At 39.4% G+C, this 22,903-nt stretch overlaps 2 long non-coding RNA genes across 2 annotated transcripts in view; both read right to left on the reverse strand.

Moving 5' to 3' along the window:
- The window catches only part of LOC310737019, a 193,139-nt gene extending 171,280 nt beyond the window's left edge, over positions 1–21,859 (reverse strand). The window contains exon 1 of the long non-coding RNA XR_014536724.1: positions 21,526–21,859. This is a non-coding gene — a long non-coding RNA (uncharacterized lncRNA). The remainder of the gene's footprint in view (positions 1–21,525) is intronic.
- LOC310737034 lies at positions 5,280–6,777 on the reverse strand. The gene is made up of 2 exons (XR_014536737.1): positions 6,643–6,777; positions 5,280–6,601 (listed from the first exon to the last, which is right to left on the reverse strand). It is a non-coding gene; the product is annotated as an uncharacterized lncRNA (long non-coding RNA).
- Positions 21,860–22,903: the final 1,044 nt, after the last annotated feature.

A 22,903-nucleotide genomic window follows, 5' to 3' on the forward strand; every position in this document is an offset into this window, starting at 1 on the left:
AAAAGGTTGGTACCACAAAGTAAAGGATGTCTTTGAGTGCAGTACCATGACATTTTCCCTTTACTTGAATTAAGAGACTTAAACCTGTTCCGGTGTTACAATGCTCCTGTGCTCAAAGCCAGCTCCAGGAAGATATTCTTTACATGTGTTCGAGTGTAAGATCTCCTGCTATAGAGCTCTAAACTTCAACCCTTTTTAACACCTCTGGGAAGAACTGGAATGCCAAGTTGCTGTTAGTTACTTTATTTGAATGATGTGTGTAACTTTTTTGTTTTTGTCAAGTTCAAGTTTCAAGTTCTAGCCATAGCCTAGCCCTGTCCTAGCTTTTCTTCTTGCTAAGTCCTTGTTTGTTTCTTTCATTGTAATTTTCATTAAAATATATTCCTCGCTTTGCTCTTTAGATAATCATGCTACAGTTTGGAACACTGCTCCTGTTTCCACCACATTTGCTTCCTGGAACAATGCTGCTTGAATCAGCAAAACGAAAACCAGCCATGCTTCCTGGCCTTTGCAAATTGAGAAGCCTGATACACCCAGACTGGTGCAACAAGGTCATGAGATGCTTACCAGGCCACTGGGACACCGCACTGCATTTTGCTTTTGGGGGCGCGTGGCTTCGCTGAACTCGCACTGCTGACATCAGGACTGCACTGACTTTCCACAACCTCATTAAAACCTTTGACTGAAAACATCTCTAGATAAACAGCAAAGTGATCCGAGGTGAGTTTTACTGTTTTTAACCATGCGCCGATCAATCCGAGATCTGAATCGAGCGCTGAGCGACGCCCCGCAAGATGTGTCGCAGCGTATCTATGAAACGTCTCGCCAACACAAAACCGCATTGTGTGTGGATATAAGAAGCAGCTTAGGGCACTGACGAGAACAAGGCATCCTCTGAAAGAGGCAGACAGAGGCGTCTCGTGTCGACAGGGCTCCCACCACTCCCCGAGCGAAGACAGAGCGAGAGCGAGGAACACAGCCGGATCAAATCGGAGGATGATGACACTCAAGTATGTGGAGAAGGAGATTTGGTTGAAAAGCTGGTTGATTAGAGATCTGGTAGACGCCATAAAAAGAAGAAACAAAGAAAGGATAATGAACTTCAGACGAAGAACATGGATTTGTCCATGCTACATGCTACACTAGTGCGTTCTGTCAGCATTAACCCTATGAGCTACGGTTCCACTATAAGATTCAATCTTTCGAAATAGTTTAATCCACTGATGTCTTTTTCTCAGTGGTGGACATTAAAGAAGTAAATGTAATTCGTTATAGTACTTAAGTAACTTTTCTTGCGTATCTGTTCTTTACTGAAGTATCTCTATTTCGGGAGACGTTTACTTTAATTTCACTAAATTTCAAAGTCAAATTTCCTTTTTGCTCGACTACATTTTGCAAAATCAATCGTTCCTTTATGTTTATGAGGATAAAAATGTAACTGGTGAAACACGCAGCAAGTCACCGATCCGGGTCGAGCGCATGCTCTGTTTTAAACCTGTTTTGACTGATGCTTGGTGTATCTACTGATCACCAACATACAGTTCAGCATCAGTTCTACAGCAAGCAGAACATTTAGAGAGGAATAAATGATGAAGAAACTCCAGACTCGAACTCGACACAACACACGTGACTGCATTTACGTGATTTTTTTATGATTTTTCATGATTTCCATCAGTGTTTGAGTTATTAATATCATTCTATTAATAGATCAGTGTGCTGAGAGTCACATTCGAGTCTTTTCACATAAACTGAGGTGATTAAGTAAAAAGTCTTGTGACAAAAATAATAATAGGAACATTATAGCTATAATAAATCAGTACTTGGGATACCTAAGTGCATTTGAAGGCAAAAACTTTTGTACTTTTCCTCAAGGCAACTTTTACATTTACTGGAGGTCACATTTTACCAAGTGGATCTTTACTTTAACTACATGGTTTGTGCACTTCATCCACCACTGCATATTGTAACATGTGATGAATGTTACTGTCTCACTTTCTGTCTGTCATCTGACTCATTAAGAGTAATTGGCCTCGTTTATCATACCTGATTCCACCAAATCTGATAGTTCGCAGCAACATTTATCCAAAACATCTCACATTCAAAAACCTACACTATATGGATAAAACAAGTAAAACACCTGACTTTTCCAGACATGTGGTTACTCTTTGTAACCACAAAGATGCCGCTGGATGCGGTAGCATGAAATTCAAGAAAAGGTCAGGAAATCCAGCACATCCGATCTCTGAGCCTTGATGATCGGATGAGTGAAGCACCAAACTCTTTCTCTCTGGTGTGTGGTAGAAGTGTTCCTCTGGATCTCAATAGGTTTCTTGTGCAGTGCAGTGTGGAGGGGACTGGCTATCAGGGCTCCATGCTGTACACCCACACAGACACACACACATATGCACACACCAGGCGCTTTTCCATTCTGTCAGTGGCGAGCAGCACACTGGTCCCTTCCAAACTCAGCGCCACTTCATTAAATGACTTCAGACTCCTGGCAGAGGCAGTGGGAAAAGTCGATATTAACTGTATGTGAGATCCACGGATGGGGGGGGGGGGGTTTGGGGGGCAAACAAAGGCTGCAGTTGTTCCCCCGCCTCCTTTCTTACACGCTACCTTACACGCTACCTGAGAATACAGTATGGAGAACCTTGTGCTTGTTGCTAAACAGATCAAGATGGCTGAGCGACTCAGACACGGATCACATCACCGAGCGCGATTGGCCGAGCCGAAGTGGCGGAGAGCAGGTGGGCGTGCGATCTACACCGCCGGCTCGCTGAATCGAGATGTTTTCATGAGCTCATTGCTTTCAGCAAGCTGCAAAAACAGCTGACTAACAACACAGGTACAGTTCCTATTAACAGCTCCACCGTTGTCCAGACAGAGCAGCTGGCTGACGGCCACCAAGAAGCCATAAAAACCTGAATTCTTTCATTGCAAAATAATAAATGACTTCGCAATAAAAAAATAAATGACTTGGAGAAGCGGCAACTATGACAGCCAAGAGTGGCTGGCGTAGTAAACAGGCTATCGAAGATAAAAGATAGATAGTACGATATATATTTCATGGTCAGTCTGGATGCTCGATTCTGACTGGCTGGAAGGAAAGTGTGATTTCAATGAGTTGCACACAATCGGTCAACTTTATCACTGTTCCATACAACCATTGTAACTAGTGGTCAACTGACTTATCGGTTTTGGCGATTCATCAGCACTGATAGTTGACTTGAACTTGAACTATAAGCTATCGGCAATAATCCATACCGATAGTTTTTCCGGGTTGCAGCTGCACTGGAGCGGCTGAGTAGGTCTGCGGTCATTATGCAGTACGAGAGCGGCCACTAGAGGCGAATCACTGATGCCACGTGCTGTTTTATTTGAAGTGAGACTTTGTGCATACCTGATTCATGTTAGTTCATAGCATATAAACTGAAGTTAAAAGATAAAATGAAGAAGAAAAAGAGCCTTTATTTGTTACAATGCACAATGCTTAACGCAATAAATACACGTACATATAATGTTTATACGCTCTAATAGATAATATCATCCTGACCAACTCCATCACTGTATGGTACAAAGACTCCACTGTGTGTGCACATAAAGCCCTGCAAAGGCTGGTCAAAATCGCCCAACACATCCCTGGAACCCAACTACCCTCCATTGAGCACCTTCACCACAGCAGATCACAACATCATCAAGGATTCCTCACATCCCAGTCACAAACTGTTTAACCTCCTTCTATCGAGAAGGAGATACAGGAACATACGCACCAGAAGTGTTTCAAGAAACTAAATCAAGAAACAAAAACTGATTTCTTTCATCTTAAAGTTAAATATGATCCTTAGATACTAGTGACCAGTGTTCCTGTCTTTCTTCTCTTTGAATCCATCCTGACTCCCCACCTCTGGATGGAGTTCTCTTCAATTGGAGACCACTCTGTGCAGCTGGAGATGGTTCCACATGAACAGCCTGGGGATCCATGGAGTTGTTTGAGCGGCTCGGGAACATTTTGGGATTTGATTTTTGATTTTTTTTTTTCCATGCGTTTATGACCTCTAGAATAGACTACTGTAATGCATTACTAGGTGGATGTCCTGCATCATTAATAAACAAGCTTCAGTTAGTTCAGAATGCCGCAGCAAGAGTTCTTACTAGGTCAAGAAAATACGATCATATAACCCCAATCTTATCGTCCCTACATTGGCTTCCTATTAAGTTTCGAATAGACTACAAACTACTGCTACTCACTTATAAAGCACTAAATGGTTTGGCTCCCATGTATCTATCCAGTCTCTTAACACGCTACAATCCGTCACGCTCCCTGAGATCTCAAAACTCTGGGCTTCTAGTAGTTCCTAGAATAGCAAAGTCCACTAAAGGCGGTAGAGCATTTTCACATTTAGCTCCTAAACTCTGGAATAGTCTTCCTGACAGTGTTCGGGGTTCAGATACACTCTCCCAGTTTAAGTGTAGATTAAAAACATATCTTTTTAGCAAAGCCTACACATAACACACATCACGCACATCACATCACAACCTTGTGCTCCAGAACATCTGATCACATGCACATTATCAACTTGTGCTGTTAATATCATGAACAGCAGCTACGCTAATTCCTCTCCACTGCTTCTCTTTCTCTCCCCATCCCGAGGCTTCCTGAGGTTTGGCCAGCTCCAGTCACGTCCCACCTCGTGAAGATTATGGACCTATGGATGATCATGGAGAAGTAGATGCCGAGTGTTTAAAGGCCCTGGCATGGAGAAGCTGATGCTGGATCTATGATGATCACAAATTGTTCTGTATTGTTGAAAGATTTATGACCAAACTTTTGATGTCACCCATATGAGGATGGGTTCCCCTTTGAGTCTGGTTCCTCTCAAGGTTTCTTCCTCATATCATCTAAGGGAGTTTTTCCTTGCCACTGTCGCCACGGCTGCTCATCAGGGACAAACGCACACCATTCACCTTCACTGTTGTTTTCTGTAAAGCTGCTTTGAGACAATGTCTGTTGTGAAAAGCGCTATACAAATAAACTTGACTTGACTTGACTTGACTTGATTTGAACTGTAGTTAGTGTCAATGTTCTGCTGCAGCGGTTGAGCGGTATCTGTATTCCGCTCATCGTATGAGCGGTTCTGCATTCAAGCGCCCACACAGCACACCTTAACAATAACAGAACTGTAATGAATGGACATTCGGTGTTGTGGATAAAAATGGGTTCCCTTTTGAATCCTCTTAAGGTTTCTTCGTTATGCCATCTCAGGGAGTTTTTCCACAGCCACAGTCGCCACCGTCTCGCTCATTAGGGACAAACGTACAATAATAAGAAACAAACGTATACATTCTTTGATGTAACTTTGTTAAAAAACGCTCTACAAATAAAAATGAATTGCACTGACACAACCAGAACTTTGGTCTATTTGATCCAACTCTAAAATGTACATACTCCAATTAGCGATCGATGTTTTAGCCGCTTTTAAAATCACAGCTAGTATCAGAGAAAGCTGGATCACACATGGCAAACTGAACCCACTCATAACAGACCCGTCAGGTCTGTTATGTCAGACCCGACGTGCACCGGTGCCATTATCAGGCTCCAGGCACCAGAAAGGAAGAGCTCCATTACAATCCTGGAATCGGCGTTTACGGTCTTAGAGCTCGGGCCTGCTCTTAAAACCGGGCTTCGTAATAAATCTTTGGATCGGTCTAATTACTCAGCTGGGTGCACTTTTGCTCCCTGCTCTGGTTTCATGGTCATTTTTGATGTAGCGAGGCAGCAAAAACAAGCCTGGGCTTCAGCTCTGGCACAATGGGCGTCTTTTACAGCACTGTCAATGACACCCACACAGACGCACGAGTTAACGTGGAGAGCTGATGATGAGACGATGTCATCGTTCGGGGGTTGTCTAACGAATGGCAATGAACGGGGGTGTGGGGGGGGGGGGTGTTGATGTGGGCTTTCATGCAAGCAAGCATACAGTGGAAAAATGTTTTAATACTAATACGGCAATAAAGAGACACTGCACACAAACACACCCACACAACGAAAGCAGCGAATATGCTCGACTCCATTTGCTGTTAGATGAGCCTCCACTCTTCTGGGAAGATGTTCCACCAGATTTTGTAGAGATTTGTGCTCATTCAGATACAGGAGATTTAAAATCAAGTACTGAGATACTGGTGAGGTGAGGAAGCCTGGGGGTGTGTTCACATTCATCCCAAAGGTGTTCAGGAGGGTTTACAGCAGAAGATCTTCCTGTCCAAGCCACGTAAAGCGTCTTCATGGAGCTGGCTTTGTGCGCAGGGGTAGTGTCACGCTGGAAAGTGAAGGGAAACATTTCACGGCACTGCGTCCAAAGACGTCTTATACAATTGTGGGATCCGACTGTGTGCTAACAGTTTGGACACATATGGCTGGAATATGGCGGGTGTCCGAATACTTTTGGGCAAATCGCTGGCGTGTTGAAATCTTGTGGGTTTGGGGGTTAAATCGTGTATCTGGGATCATGAATATGAATGTATAATGGGTGACGCGTGGACTAACTCCATGAAAACTGGGTGAAGGGATCGGCTCTTTTTTTTCTCAGACACGTGGAGTCTCACGCCAGGATGAATGGTTTCGTTAAGCCCTCGCTCCACGCTCGCCCGTTCTAATTAGAGCAAACAGACAAACGCAGTAGAAACTATGGAGGTCGTGTGCAGGACCTCCCTGTCACCCTGCTGCCGTCTCGGACCTGCTGGACACGAGGCGGGTTTGTCCTTTTCACGCTGCTTCCTAAAAACACACACGCACACATGGCGTCAAATCGTTATATCGACATACAGTATGAACAAAAGTATTGGGACACCTGGATGTTCCGTCCATTTGTGGTTCTTCAACCAAAACTTGGACCCCACAATTGTATAAGACGTCTTTGGATGAAATTTTGATGAAGATATGCTCTGCATGGGTTGGAGAGGAAGATCTCCTGCTATAGAGCTCTGTAAACACTGACTGCACCCCAGGCCTCCTCACCTTCTCCCCTACATCAGTACCGACTTTACCAACACCCATGTGGTTGAATAAAACCTCACAAATTTCCTCAACATCTTCCCAGAACAGTGGAGTTTCTTCTAACTAAAGGGGACCAAATGTAGTAGCTGAAAGATCAAGCTTTTGTTGTTTGGGTTTTGTTGTACGCTGTGTGCGGCTCTAGAGCCGTGAACTTTAACCTTTACTATGACTGAATCTTCACAAAATCTAGTGGAACATCTTCCCAGAAGAGTGGAAATTCCTATAACAGCAAATGAACACTGCAGAATGAGATGTTAAAAAAAAACAAAGCTTGTAATCAGGCTTCCACAAACGTTTTAATTGTCTGTGACTTGCATTCCTGGGTTCACATTTTCCATCCTTGATTTTCGTCCCCTCATTTTCATACCGTATGTTCAACAGCGTCATGGCTGTACGATGGAGCTCTGCTGCCTCCCTGTGGTCAATCCAGGAATTTACCGACTTTGAAAAAAGGCAACAAAAAGTTAACTCATCCAAGAAACCAAGAAATGACACACATGCACACACACATATGCACAAGTGAAAATTATTATTAGGCATTATAATTACTATATTGTTATAGTTAGGTTCATGGCAATGGAAAAAGTTTTCAATCAGCTCGGTTTGCGTGTCCAGAGAGTTAATCTGTTTCGCTAAAAAAATGTCCAAGAAATATTTTCAAAATAGAAATAGGTTTTATGATTTGGAAAAAAAAAAATCTGAAAACAACAACAACAACAAAAACTATGTGGTGACAAAAATAATAATATGACTTAAACTGATTATTATATTGACTAATTATTATCATATCCACTAGATGGCAGCATTTGAAAGAAATTTCAATACGGTTCAGGTTTTCACACACATGTAATTTAATGTACTGGCTTGCCACTGGGAGGAGGAGGAAACCTGAGAACCCTAAAGAAAGCTATGTAAACACTTGGCACAGACAAAAGCCTGAGTGAGCTCAGGATTAAACAATGGAGGTGTAAGGAAGCAACCAATTACCAATCCTAATTCCCTTCCTTATACACACACTTTTACCTAAAATAAAGAGAAAGACCGGGGACATGAGGACTTTGTTCTGACGATGGAGATGGTAGATAGAAGGCTGACTGTTCCAAAGAAATGCAAAATTAGAAATTTCTTTGACAAACATTACGAAGATAAAATACAAACGTTACATACATGTTTTTTTTAATGAGAACAGGATTTTATTTCGTTTGGATTTTAATAAAGATGTGTTATGTCACAACAGTTAAATCAGAGACATTTTAGAGAAATATTTATCGTTACAGTTAGGTCCCCTGGTGGTCTAGTGGTTAAGATGCAGCGCTCCCACCGCTGCGACCCGGGTTCGATCCCCGGTCAGGGAACCATCCCCAGCCACTCTCAGTGCCGGTCCCAAGCCCGGATAAATTGGGGAGGGTTGCGTTAGGAAGGGCATCCAGCGTAAAACATATGCCAAATCAAACGTGCGGAGGATCCGCTGTGGCGACCCCTAACGGGAGAAGCCGAAAGAAAGAAAGAAATTTATCGTTACAGTTACAGTTTTTCTCAGTCGCTTTGGAGCGTTTCTCAGATCAAAAATGAAATTCTCAAAACTACTTGTTCAACCTCCACATCATTGAGTCGTTTGTGCTCATCATAAGAACATTTTCTCGTTGCTTTAATCAAATTGCGAACGCTTCGGTACATCATTTAATCGATTGTGTACAAGTGTCTGCTTTTTCCTACATTTTCAGTTGTTTATGTCATGTTGATCAAATGTACTGGTTTCACCTAAATGGTTTTAACCCCCAAAACATTTAGGCATCAGTTCATTGCATAAGTCATTAAATGCAAATGAATGTCACTAATGAAGGGGTGTGTTTACTTTCAGATCAACCAATAATCAACTAGTTCTCTAAAATAGGTCAAGGCTGAATCTCGTGAATCTTTACTGTAATTGGCGAGTGTGAATATAAAAAGAGCAAAACACAGATTTACAATTGTTGGAAATGGATGAACAACTAGGAAACGAACATGGTCGAGAGCCAGGAATAAGGATGCGTGCTGGGAGGGTCAGGAGGCAAAATAGAGGAAGAGGAAGAAGAGGTCAGAGACATCGACACATTTCAGATGAAATTAGAGCCACTGTTGTGGACCATGTTGTCAATCATGGCCTTACAATGGTATTGCAATGGATGAGATCTGTTGTGATGTGGATGAAAATCTGAGGCCTGACAGACCGGGACGTCAGGGGGTAGAGACAGATTACACTGTATAGTGCGGCATGCGCAGTTCTGCCTAAGAAGTGTTTCTTATGTTTACCTTTTGGAATTTGAATTTGTGTCTTTTTATTTTCTATCACAATGACATTATTTTGTAGATTTTTTGACAGTCCATCAGTAAAGAAAAATTGAAAAAAATGAATCCTGTGTGAAGTCTCTTACAATCAATATCCCACATACAGTAATGTGTAAATTTGTGCTGTTGGAATTCACAGTTGCCACTTAGAAATTCTGCCTCGTGCATTTTCAATACGTGTAATTCAAAACAGAGTTTACATCAGGAAATACTCAAATAAAGAAGTGTCATACTGAAAAAACGACAAAACAATTCGACTCTCTTGTTCGTAAACAATGATAAAAGGACTTGTTATTTTAATGGCAATGAGATGTTCATTGACACAAATACTTACTTTCGAGTGAAGTACTAAGGATTTTGAGCAAAAAAACAGACTTTTGCAAGAAATCCAATGTATTGTGCTGTTTGTTCACATTGTTTTGAGAATGCACTTACTGATTTGCAAATCTTAAGGATGGTTCGAGAAATGCTCCAAAGCGACTGAGAAAAACTGTAATATACTGTTGTATGAATGAATCTGAAATAATAAAATTACTTACAGACAGACAGACAGACCGACAGACAGACAGACAGACAGACACAGGCATCACCAGGAATGTGAACTATAAATAAACAAAATAATAATAATAAAAAAAGAATAAATTAAAAAAATATAAAATAGAGAAAATAACATGACAGACAGACAGACAGACAGACAGACAGACAGACAGACAGACAGACAGACAGACAGACAGACAGACAGACAGACAGACAGACAGACAGACAGACAGATAGATAGATAGATAGATAGATAGATAGATAGATAGATGAGTTATTGTTCTATGTGAGGGTTGATCATTTGATTATTTCCTATAAAAGCTCATTCTGGGGTGTTTTATTCCTCCTACACCACAGCCATTTCCCAAAAGTTACAGCTTTTTGTATGCAGATTGACACGTCATACTTTTTATTCGCAGTTGTTTTTTATGTGTAGCGTTGTGGAACGAAGCGAAACTAGTTACTTCCTGTTATCACTTTGCATTACAGTATCAAGAAAAGAAAAAGAAAAAGAAAAAAAAAAAAAAAACAAGACGAAACCAGAATCTGCTTCATCGTGTTACAAAGCTCTTGACACTGGAGACTCCTTCAGCAAATAACAAATATATAAACATTACCTTTAGTAAACCTGTCAAAACTCTGATCTACACAACCTTCACAGAAAAATCTACAATATCTTTTGGGTACTCACAACTCTGTGTCTAGACTGTTACTATGGAAACCGTAATGTCATGCATCCACCTAAACACACAATACATATAGATAAATAATAGATCAATATTTTATTTATTATTATTATTATTATTATTATTATTATTATTATTATTATAGTCAGATTTTTTTTCTGTTTTCCTGTAAGATTACAAAAAGCGTATATATGAAGTGAAACCTTTTTTTTTTTCTTTACCAATTTCAATATAACAATCAAAATACCTCCAAAAGGAAATTCTTATTTTCTACTAGCAGATTTTTTTTTTTCTTCCACATTTTTCACATTTATTTCTTGGGAAAAAGCCAAACATTCGCCAGCAAGACAAGAACATGTCATACATTTCATCAAAAAACAAAAAAATTTTTATTTAATTGATAATAAGCCCACAAGAATTCTTATTTGATCAATTTTCATAAAAGATTTAAGTTGCTAAAATAACAACTACCCTGGTTGCCACTACAAATTCCAGTTAACCATTTCAGTAGTCACCAAATGGTTTCCATTGCAACATGGGTGCGTGGACATCATTCATTCAGTATCATCAAACCAGAGAAACCAGTGTGAGGTCTTAATGGAATCTGGAGGCTTCATTCATGAGGTCCTAATGGCCTTTAATGGCGTCCTGACATTTACAAGATCTACAAGTTGCCAGAGCAGTTCTACTGATCCTTAGGACATTGATAGAAGGCAAGAAATTTCCAGTAGAGACCCAAAGGGACCAGAATCTCCATTACAACCAATACAATTACTATTATAATCATTAAAACCATTACACATTCTATTAAGGGTTCTATTGTGTTTTTGTTGTTTATAACAGCGTAATAACTAACCACTTGGCAACCAGACCAGAAATCGAGGTTTTTGGCGAATACTATAAAATCCAAATTCTTTTCGAAAGATTAAATGACAGGACATTAAACTAGCATGTTGTATGCGTTATAATTTGAATTTATGCAGCATCCGTTTTCCTCCGAAGCATCTTTGTTTCCAATGAAGGGAGGAAATGATGACGTTAATTTGCCCCAGATGTATCTGTTAGCTTTTTCTTTAACAAACCGCTGACTAACAGCTGCTGGTGAGAAATGCTTTCACTTCCTGCCCAACATCACCATAAACAACAACAAAGGTGACAAAGAAACAAAACTCCACAGTGTCACGAGTCGGGAATTCAAACTTGCGTTTTCACAAAAAGCAACGATTCTGAATCTGGTTAACATTTCACTTACAAAAATGACGTGTCAAAAATTTCTGATTCTATGAAATCATGATGACGCATTTCACCACCAAGGGGCTTCCACACTGCGTTTCTTTATCTGGTATTGGTTAACGAGCTGCATCATACACGATGTTGAGAAAAGTTTGAGGACACCTTGAAGATTAGTATGTGCTTCTTTTTGAACATCCCATTCCACAATTCCTTATTTGCTCTTATAATAAGCTCCACTCTTCTAAGAAGATGTTCCACTAGATTTTGTGAAGATTTGTGGTCATTCAGCCACAAGGGTGTTGAGCCAAAAACATTATGTAGGTGAAGTGTTCACATTTGTTGGGTGGTACCTCATTGGATAAGATGATGGCCTTCTGATCGGAAGGTCTTGGGTTCAAATCCCAGTACCACCACTTTAGAGACATTGTATACAAACGGTGTCCCTCCAAACTTGTGGGAAAAGTTTGGTAAAGAATACATACGGCTGGAAAAGTCGGGTGTCCCAATACTTTTGGCAAGCTAGTGTTCTTGCTAACAAGAAGTCAATAATAGTGTTGAAATAAAAAAAATTGCAACTGAGAACTTCGTTTTTTAAACGTTTTCGACGTTAAAGCAAGATTGGCTAAGTCGCTAACATTAACTGGATGTACCCTAGACCTTTTCTTCCTGCTAATGCAAACCTAGCCTAGCATCGATTCCTGAAGCTAACGAAAGTCTTTGGTAATCAACGTCTAATCTAACGTCTAGCGTCTATTGTAGCGAATGTATGCAAAATAGCATCGTTGTTAAAAAGAAAAATAATAATAATTCTATATGTAATATAATAATCATCATCTTCTGCCAGTTTTAGATTACAACGAAAAAACGTATGGAAATGAAAACAAATACGTTTACTTAATAATACATAATGTATAGACGTAACAGCTCCATAACCATCATGACCCCGTCCAGATCTACATTTCCACTCTGAGCCATGTTTTTTTTTTTTAAATGCACGTTTGTCAAATAAATAATAAATTATCTTTATTTATTTTTATTTATACTGTATTTAAAAAAAACATGAAAATGAATACAAAATAAAAGGATAAAAATGACAAAAAACGAAATAGATTAATAGAATAGAATAAGATATACAGAATAATAAGATATATAGAAGATTAATAAGATAAATAGAATTGCAATTAAATAAAAAGGACAATTTTACATATAAAAATGGAAACAGGATTATGAAAACAGAAATAGAAATTCCATACTTAAACACCATGCATTTGCATCTGGACTGTACGTCTGTATGTCTGAGTTTTGTAAGCGTTATTTAGAGAGCAGACAGTCGTCTGAAGTGATATTTATCATGAAACGACCTGCCCAGTCACTGCACCTAAATCCTATTGAACTGCTCTGGGATGAACTGCATCACAGGAAAGAAATCTGCAACTAGTGAAGTTTTTACAAGAGACACCGTAAAGTATTTCAGCTGTTTTGGAGTGTGTAAAGCTGTTCTTTAAATGGAGGATTTTTTTAAATGAAAATAAAGTGGAACATCTAGACATTTATATACATGTTCAGTCAAAGTAAATCTTCATACTGTTACAATACCGAGTTTGTTGCTTGGAAACAAATTGAACTTAGGAACCATAAAAGACAAAGTGTTTTCATACTTTTGACACACACTGTATTTTATATTTTTATTTATATATATATATATATATATATATATATATATACACAAAAATATATACACAGACGCTCCCCAACTTACGAACAAGTTACGTACCATGAATTTGTTCGTAACTTGTTACTTTGTTCGGTATTTAATACGCATATCTCCTGACGATGTACGAGCTATTAATACCATCAAATAAACAATCAAATATACTAAAACAAATCAAAATAATCGAAATACTGTATACAATATTTTGTATTAAGTCATAAAAAAATGTAAAAAAATGTATTTCAAAATTTTCACTTGAACGCATCTTTTTTTTTATTCCTATATTATAAACTGTTTTATTCTTACGGTACAATTTTATTGTACATTTATACAGCGGGATTTTTTTTTTTTTTAGATTTATGCAAATTTGGTATTTTGGCAATCAAATGCTTTCAGTTCAAGATGTAAAATCGCATTAACATTAACATTCATTAACAAACTAGTTTTATTTTACTGACATTTTGTCGTCCGTATTTGTTTTTTTTCTCTCTCTTTCGATGTGGCCAAAAAAAAGCGCCACCTGCTTCATTATGTCTAAAATGGGCACAGTGAAAGAAGCAGCTGGTTTTCGTGTGTGTGTGTGTGTGTGTGTGTGTGTGTGTGTGTGTGTGTGTGTGTGTGTGTGTGTATATATCTGCAATATACTCAATATATAATTATTATACAAACCCGATTCCAAAAAAGTTGGGACACTGTACAAATTGTGAATAAAACCAGAATGCAATGATGTGGAAGTTTCAAATTTCAATATTTTAATCAGAATAAAACATAGATGACATATCAAATGTTTAAACTGAGAAAATGTATAATTTAAGAGAAAAAGAGGTTGATTTTAAGTTTCATGGCATCAACACATCTCAATCAAGTTGGGACAGGGCCATGTTTACCACTGTGTGGCGTCCCCTCTTCTTTTTATAACAGTCTGCAAACGTCTGAAAACTGAGGAGACAAGTTGCTCAAGTTTAGGAATAGGAATGTTGTCTTAATCTTGTCTAATACAGGCTTCTAGTTGCTCAACTGTCTTAGGTCTTCTTTGTTGCATTTTTCTCTTTACGATGCGCCAAATGTTTTCTAGGGGTGAAAGATCTGGACTGCAGGCTGGCCATTTCAGGATCCTTCTCCTACGCAGCCATGATGTTGTAATTGATGCAGTATGTGGTCTGGCATTGGAAATGTGTTCATGTTGGAAAATGCAAAGTCTTCCCTGAAAGAGATGACATCTGGATGGGAGCATATGTTGTTCTAGAACTTGGATATACCTTTCAGCATTGATGGTGCCTTTCCAGATGTGTAAGCTGCCCATGCTACACACACTCATGCAACCCCATACCATCAGAGATGCAGGCTTCTGAACTGAGCGCTGATAACAACTTGGGTTGTCCTTATCCTCTTTAGTCCGGGTGACATGGCGTCCTAGTTTTCCAAAAAGAACTTCACATTTTGATTCGTCTGACCAAAGAACAGTTTTCCACTTTGCCACAGTCCATTTTAAATAAACCGTGGCCCAGAGAAAACACCTGCGCTTCTGGATCATGTTTAGATAAGGCTTCTTTTTTGACCTATAGAGTTTTAGCCGGCGACGGCAAATGGCACGGTGGATTGTGTTCACCAACAATGTTTTCTGGAAGTATTCCTGAGCCCATGTTGTGATTTCCATTACAGTAGCATTCCTGTATGTGATGCAGTGCCGTCTAAGTGCCCGAAGATCACGGGCATCCAGTATGGTTTTCAGGCCTTGACCCTTACACACAGAGATTGTTCCAGATTGAAATAAAATGATATTATATTTGTAAATCCTTTTTTATTCACAATTTGTACAGTGTCCCTTTGTTAGAATCGGGTTTGTATGTATTATTTACAACATACAACACATCTAATATACTCAGCATACTCTGAGCACTCATAACATTATTTCTGAGATATATATATACACACTCACACACACACACAAACACACATATACATAAATAAAAGATGTCAATCGATTAAAATATTTAGTCGTGATTATTCTCATGATTCTCATGACTTATCGCAACTTAATCAAATTTTTATCTGTTCTTATCTGTACCTTAAATTTATACTTTTTATGCTTTTAAAACTCTAATCAACATGGCCATGGACAAATATTGATGCTTTATGTGAATGTATGTTTATTATTAATGAAACCAAACTCAACATCGATCCTGAAAACAAAATATCCTTGGAAATGTTTGAAAGTAATTATGGTGTTTTAAATTGTGTAAAACATCAGGACACCAAACGGGACTTTTGCCGCGTTTCCACACGGACGGTTTTAATTGCCTGAGTAAAGAAAAAACATTGTAAATAAATGTGCAGGTTTTAATTTTGCCTCTTTTATATTTATTTATTTATACAGTGAGGAAAATAAGTATTTGAACACCCTGCTATTTTGCAAGTTCTCCCACTTAGAAATCATGGAGGGGTCTGAAATTGTCATCGTAGGTGCATGTCCACTGTGAGAGACATAATCTAAAAAATAAAATACAGAAATCACAATGTATGATTTTTTAACTATTTATTTGTATGATACAGCTGCAAATAAGTATTTGAACACCTGAGAAAGTCAATGTTAATATTTGGTACAGTAGTCTTTGTTTGCAATTACAGAGGTCAAATGTTTCCTGTAGTTTTTCACCAGGTTTGCACACACTGCAGGAGGGATTTTGGCCCACTCCTCCACACAGATCTTCTCTAGATCAGTCAGGTTTCTGGCTTGTCGCTGAGAAACACGGAGTTTGAGCTCCCTCCAAAGATTCTCTGTTGGGTTTGAATCTGGAGACTGGCTAGGCCACGCCAGAACCTTGATATGCTTCTTACAGAGCCACTCCTTGGTTATCCTGGCTGTGTGCTTCGGGTCATTGTCATGTTGGAAGACCCAGCCTCGACCAATCTTCAATGCTCTAACTGAGGGAAGGAGGTTGTTCCCCAAAATCTCGCAATACATGGCCCCGGTCATCCTCTCCTTAATACAGTGCAGTCGCCCTGTCCCATGTGCAGAAAAACACCCCCAAAGCATGATGCTACCACCCCCATGCTTTACAGTAGGGATGGTGTTCTTGGTATGGTACTCATCATTCTTCTTCCTCCAAACACGTTTAGTGGAATTATGACCTCATTATTTTGGTCTCATCTGACCACATGACTTTCTCCCATGACTTCTCTGGATCATCCAAATGGTCATTGGCAAACTTAAGATGTTCCTGGACATGTGCTGGTTTAAGCAGGGGAATCTTCCGTGCCATGCATGATTTCAAACCATGACGTCTTAGTGTATTACCAACAGTAACCTTGGAAACGGTGGTCCCAGCTCTTTTCAGGTCATTGACCAGCTCCTCCCGTGTAGTTCTGGGCAGATTTCTCACCTTCCTTAGAATCATTGAGACCCCACGAGGTGAGATCTTGGAGCCCCAGTCCGAGGGAGATTGACAGTCATGTTTAGCTTCTTCCATTTTCTAATGATTGCTCCAACAGTGGACCTTTTTTCACCAAGCTGCTTGGCAATTTCCCCGTAGCCCTTTCCAGCCTTGTGGAGGTATACAATTCTGTCTCTAGTGTCTTTGGACAGCTCTTTGGTCTTGGCCATGTTAGTAGTTGGTTTCTTACTGATTGTATGGGGTGGACAGGTGTCTTTATGCAGCTAACAACCTCAAACAGGTGCATCTAATTTAGGATAATAAATGTAGTGGAGGTGGACATTTTAAAGGCAGACTAACAGGTCTTTGAGGGTCAGAATTCTAGCTGATAGACAGGTGTTCAAATACTTATTTTCAGCTGTATCATACAAATAAATAGTTTAAAAATCATACATTGTGATTTCTGGATTTTTTTTTTAGATTATGTCTCTCACAGTGGACATGCACCTACGATGACAATTTCAGACCCCTCCATGATTTCTAAGTGGGAGAACTTGCAAAATAGCAGGGTGTTCAAATACTTATTTTCCTCACTGTATTTTTATAAAAAAGAGTCCAACAGAAATGCGTGCTGCTTTAAGTCGCTTTTTCACGTGTCTGTACCTCACTGAAGTGTTTCCATTTCGGGAGACTTTTACTGTAACTTCACAAATATTTTACTTTTCACTCGACTACATTTAGTGAAATCAGTCGTTCCTTTTTATTCATGAGGATGGAAACGTAACCGGTGAAACACGCAGCGAGTCACCAATCAGGATCGAGCGCACGCTCTGTTTTACACGTGTTCTGATCGACGCTTGGTGTATCTACTGATCACCAACATACAGTTCAGCATCAGTTCAACATCAAGCAGAACATTTAGAGAGAAACAAATGATGAAGAAACTCCAAACTCAAACTCAACACAACACACGTGACTTTATTTACACCATTTTCTGAAGGTTTTGTGCTCATGATCATAAATCTATCCGTTTTTTAAGTCAGTAATATCATTCTATTAATAGATCAGTGTGCTGAGAGTCACATTCGAGTCTTTTTACATAAACTGAGTTGATTAAGTAAAAAGTCTTGTGATAAAAATGATAATAGGAACATTATAGTTATAATAAATCCGTACTTTGGAGACTTAAATACATTTGAAGGCAAAAACTTTGGTACTTTTACTCAAGTGAAAGTTTAAAGGGACACAAGTTTGTCCCAGTGATTGTCACTAAGTCGAAACAGTATGTTAAGGATGTCATTTCTGAGAGGGCGAGGTCTCCTCTCAAACCGCAGCAGGTGATAAAATGCATCAACTCAACCACAACGGCTACATCCAGCCACCAGACATTTCTAAATTCCTGCTCCATCGCAGGCAGAACCAACACATGCAATGCAAGTAGCCAACGTGTTCCTAACTGTAAAGTGTTGGCAGGAAATGATTTTCTCCGCCTCGTTCTCTGCCTCGTGCAGGTCTAGACGAGCGACTAGTGACGCAACACGCACACAAACACACATCCTGTGCCACTGCGCACTACTTTGTTTTATACCTTGTGATGAAGGAAACGTGATGTACGTGAGAAGTATGTTTAATAAAACAAACAAAAGCGAGGTTTCTGAGTCTCTCACACACACACACAAATAGTATGTTTAATCACCGAGCATGCTTATCTTATGCTAAAAACAATAAGTCGTGGTTTTATACAATTTTACATATGATATACATTTTGCACACTATTAGAGTCATGCATGTGCAAGTTGCATCGTGGACTTTCAAACGGCTTGTCGAAAGTCTCCACAATACCGAAATGGTTGATTTCACCGATCGTGCCACATGGTTTCTGCACACACAAGACCATCGATGCCAAGACCTGGCATGTATAACAAGTCACGTGTTGCACAAATTTGCCTGAAGCAGTTACTGGCTAGTATTCATGAAAATAAAGCTCATATTTGCAGTTAGTAGTTTTTTACAAGGTGTTTCACTTAACTTTACACCAATTTGTACCAATTTGGCAAAAAATTAGCGTGTGAAAAGAGAAACTGGTGTTTTTAGTGCTTTTTGCTTCCAAAAAACGAGGCACTACAGAGGCTGAGGGAACGATGTTCGCTACTAAAACACATTGGATGAGAACCAACTTCTTAATAACACCATGATGTGTGGTTCAATACTATTACTATAGTTACTCATTGGCAAGTTGCTGCAGTGTAAAGGGAATTAAAGCACTCCAGAATGTGCCGTTATTGCAAAATATTTAGTAATTGTAATAATAAACAATTACAACCCTGTTTCATACGTAACTAAATGTCAATGGCTCCATCATTGAAATCATCAAACGCACCGAATATCTCAGTGTTCACCTGGCTGGAGAACCTCACCTGGTCTCCCAACAACAGCTCCATAACCAAGAAAGACCAGCAGAGCCGATACTTTTGTGATATGTACATTTTATATGCACACCCCATCCTCATACATTCAATACATCAGATCGCAAGACCTCACACCAGATACTGATAGTGAGAGAGGTTTCAGACATTGTTATTGTCTTTTGGCTGAGAAGGTCTTATGTAGTCTTGTATGGTTCTTAGTTAGCCATGTGGAGGTCTTATGTAGTCTGGTAAAGCATTTATGTAGTCATGTGGGGGTCTTATATGGTTGTGTAAAGGAATTATCTAATCATGTTATGGAGTTATTAGTCATGTGCAGTCTTTCATATTTTTATGCAGATCTTTGGATCGTGTCTGTAGTTCTTGTAAGGTCTTATGTAGTCTCATATAGTCCTATGTAGTCTTGTGAAGTCCTGTGTAGTCTTGTGTAGTCCTGTTTAGTTTTGTGTAGTCCTGTTTAGTCTTAAGTGGTCTTCTTGTGTAGTCCTGTGTAGTCTTATGTAGTCTTGTGTAGTCCTGTTTAGTCTTGTGTAGTCTTGTGTAGTCCTGTTTAGTCCTGTTTAGTCTTGTGTAGTCCTGTTTAGTCCTGTTTAGTCCTGTTTAGTCCTGTTTAGTCTTGTGTAGTCCTGTTTAGTCTTGTGTAGTCCTGTTTAGTCTTGTGCAGTCCTGTTTAGTCTTGTGTAGTCCTGTTTAGTCTTGTGTAGTCCTGTTTAGTCCTGTTTAGTCTTGTGTAGTATTGTGTAGTCCTGTTTAGTCTTGTGTAGTCCTATTAAATCTTGTGTAGTCCTGTTAAGTCTTCTTGTGTAGTCCTGTTTAGTCTTGTGTAGTCCTGTTTAGTCTTATGTAGTCTTGTGTAGTCCTGTTTAGTCTTGTATAGTCCTGTGTAGTCCTGTTTAGTATTGTGTAGTCCTGATTAGTCTTATGTAGTCTTGTGTAGTCCGGTTTAGTCTTCTTGTGTAGTCCTGTTTAGTCTTGTGTAGTCCTGTTTAGTCTTGTGTAGTCCTGTTTAGTCTTCTTGTGTAGTCCTGTTTAGTCTTCTTGTGTAGTCCTGTTTAGTCTTGTGTAATCTTGTTTAGTCTTGTGTAGTCCTGTATAGTCTTCTTGTGTAGTCCTGTTTAGTCTTCTTGTGTAGCCCTATTTAGTCTTGTGTAATCTTGTGTAGTCCTATGTAGTATCATATAGTCCTGTTTAGTCTTGTGTAGTATTGTGTAGTTCTGTGTAGCCTTCTTGTGTAGTCCTGTGTAGTCTTGTGTAATATTGTGTAGGCTTTTAGTGTAGTCATGTTTAGTCTTGTGTAATCTTGTGTAGTTCTGTGTGGTCCTGTGTAGTCTTCCAGTGTAGTCCAGTGTAGTTTTGTGTAGTATTGTGTAGTGCTGTTTAGTCCCATATAGTCTTGTGTGGTTGCCATCTGGACTGGTTTGTTCAATAAAATGCTTTAATTCAAACCCCAACAAATAAAAAAAAAGGGCAGAAATTTGTCACAATATTATAACTCACATATTTAAATATATTTATATTTTGTCCGCACTCATGATTATTCCTATTACATCTGAATGGATTGAAAGAAAGAAAGAAAGAAGCTTGGTGACGCTCAAACAAGGTTCACTCACAACATCTCAACGTCAAAGCCAAAGAATTGCGCAACAGTCTTCCCGCTGGATTTCGGGTTTCTTTGATTTGTCATATTTTCGCTTTTTCTTTTGTTTGAACTCAGAGGCATGAACCAGGTGTTCACCCTGAAACAGTGGATACACTGAAAAAGAATGTCATTTGTAGCAGAGACATAAAAAAAAGATATACGTTTGTTTAAAGAAAGAACAGAGAACAAACCAGAGAGCCGAAAAAGAGAAGAATAAATCCGATACACTGTTACTTAAAGCACCTTATAAGAAATGTGTAACTTTGGTAACATTGTAGCATTGTGACGTCATGCAGTCGCGTGCGTCCTTTTGATCCTTTGTTTTTGTTGTTGTTTGTCGGTACTTTGATGGTTTTACGGTACCGGATGTGAACCAGATCATGAGTGAGAAGAGTGCGTGTTTTACCTACTATCACTGTGTGTGTGTGTGTGTGTGTGTGTGTGTGTGTGTGTGTGTGTGTGTGTGTGTGTGTGTGTGTGTGTGTGTGTGTGTGTGTGTGTGTGTGTGTGTTTGAAAATTAACGCACACCTTACCTGGGAGAAGTGCAGTGCGGTGGATGGAAGCGACGCGTCCGTGAGTGTTTTGCAAACAGCGTGGAAGGTGTGTAAAACCATGTTGTTTACAAAGTGTGAAAACACTGATCCGATTGGTTGAGGAGAAACAAGGCGGTGCCCCCCAAAACCCTCACCCAGTCTTCGGGCTGGGTAAACTTTTCTTTTCTTCTTTTTTTCCTTTCTTTTTTTTTTTTTTTTGTTCTTTCTTTGATTCACTGGCTGCTCGCAGAGCTCGGAACTCCCACTAGGGAGCGCTCTCTTACTCTGAATGGAAAGGGTTGCCAGATTGGGAATAAACAATTATGACAAGTTTACCAAGAAGCTGCACCTGATGTAGGACAGTCTGCATCTAAACAGCGCCTGCTAATGTAGCCCGAGTAAACATCTATCTATCTATCTATCTATCTATCTATCTATCTATCTATCTATCTATCTATCTATCTATCTATCTATCTATCTATCTATCTATCTATCTATCTATCTATCTATCTATCTATCTATCTATCTATCTATCTATCTGTCTGTCTGTCTGTCTGTCTGTCTGTCTGTCTGTCTGCACAAATTGAAAAGTTTACTAGTTATAACTGTACAAAAGATCCAGTGGAAGTCAGTGGAAATTTTGGCTAGAAGGAATAGTGCTTCGAAATGTTGGGATTTGTGATAATAATAATAATAATAATAATAATAATAATAATAATAATAATAATAATAATAATAATAATAATAACAACAACAACAAGACAGAATTATGTGGCTTTTTCAAGCAAAGAATTTGATTACATTGTAATAATACTATACACAGTGGTACACAGTACACAGTAAAAACGTAAGACAGCAGAAATTCATACCGGATCGGTCGAGGCCTGGGTTTACAACGACCGCCAACAGGGTACCGGTGGAAATTTGGCTACTGTTGGCCGAAGGAGGAGAAGGAGAGGAGGAAGATGTCTACAGAGACGGCAGGGAAAGGAGAAGTGTAGGAGAATGTAGGTTAGGGTGGGCACTTTTAATGTTGGCACTATGACGGGTAAAGGGAGAGAGGTAGCTGATATGATGGAGAGGAGAACGGTAGATATGATGTGTGTTCAGGAGACCAAGTGGAAAGGGAGTAAGGCCAGGAAGATTGGAGGTGGATTTAAACTGTTCTATCATGGTGTGGATGGAAAGAGAAATGGTGTTGGGGGGATTCTGAAGGAAGAGTACAGTAAGAGTGTAGTGGAGGTGAAGAGAGTTTCTAATAGGGTGATGAACGTAAAGCTGGAAGTTGAAGGGGTCATCAGTTCTTATGCTCCACAAGTTGGCTGTGAGATGGATGAGGAGGAAAGATTCTGCAGTGAATTAGATGAAGTGGTAGAAG

The sequence above is a fragment of the Silurus aristotelis genome, assembly GCF_946808225.1.
Source record: "Silurus aristotelis genome assembly, chromosome: 14".
Lineage (NCBI taxonomy): Eukaryota > Metazoa > Chordata > Actinopteri > Siluriformes > Siluridae > Silurus > Silurus aristotelis.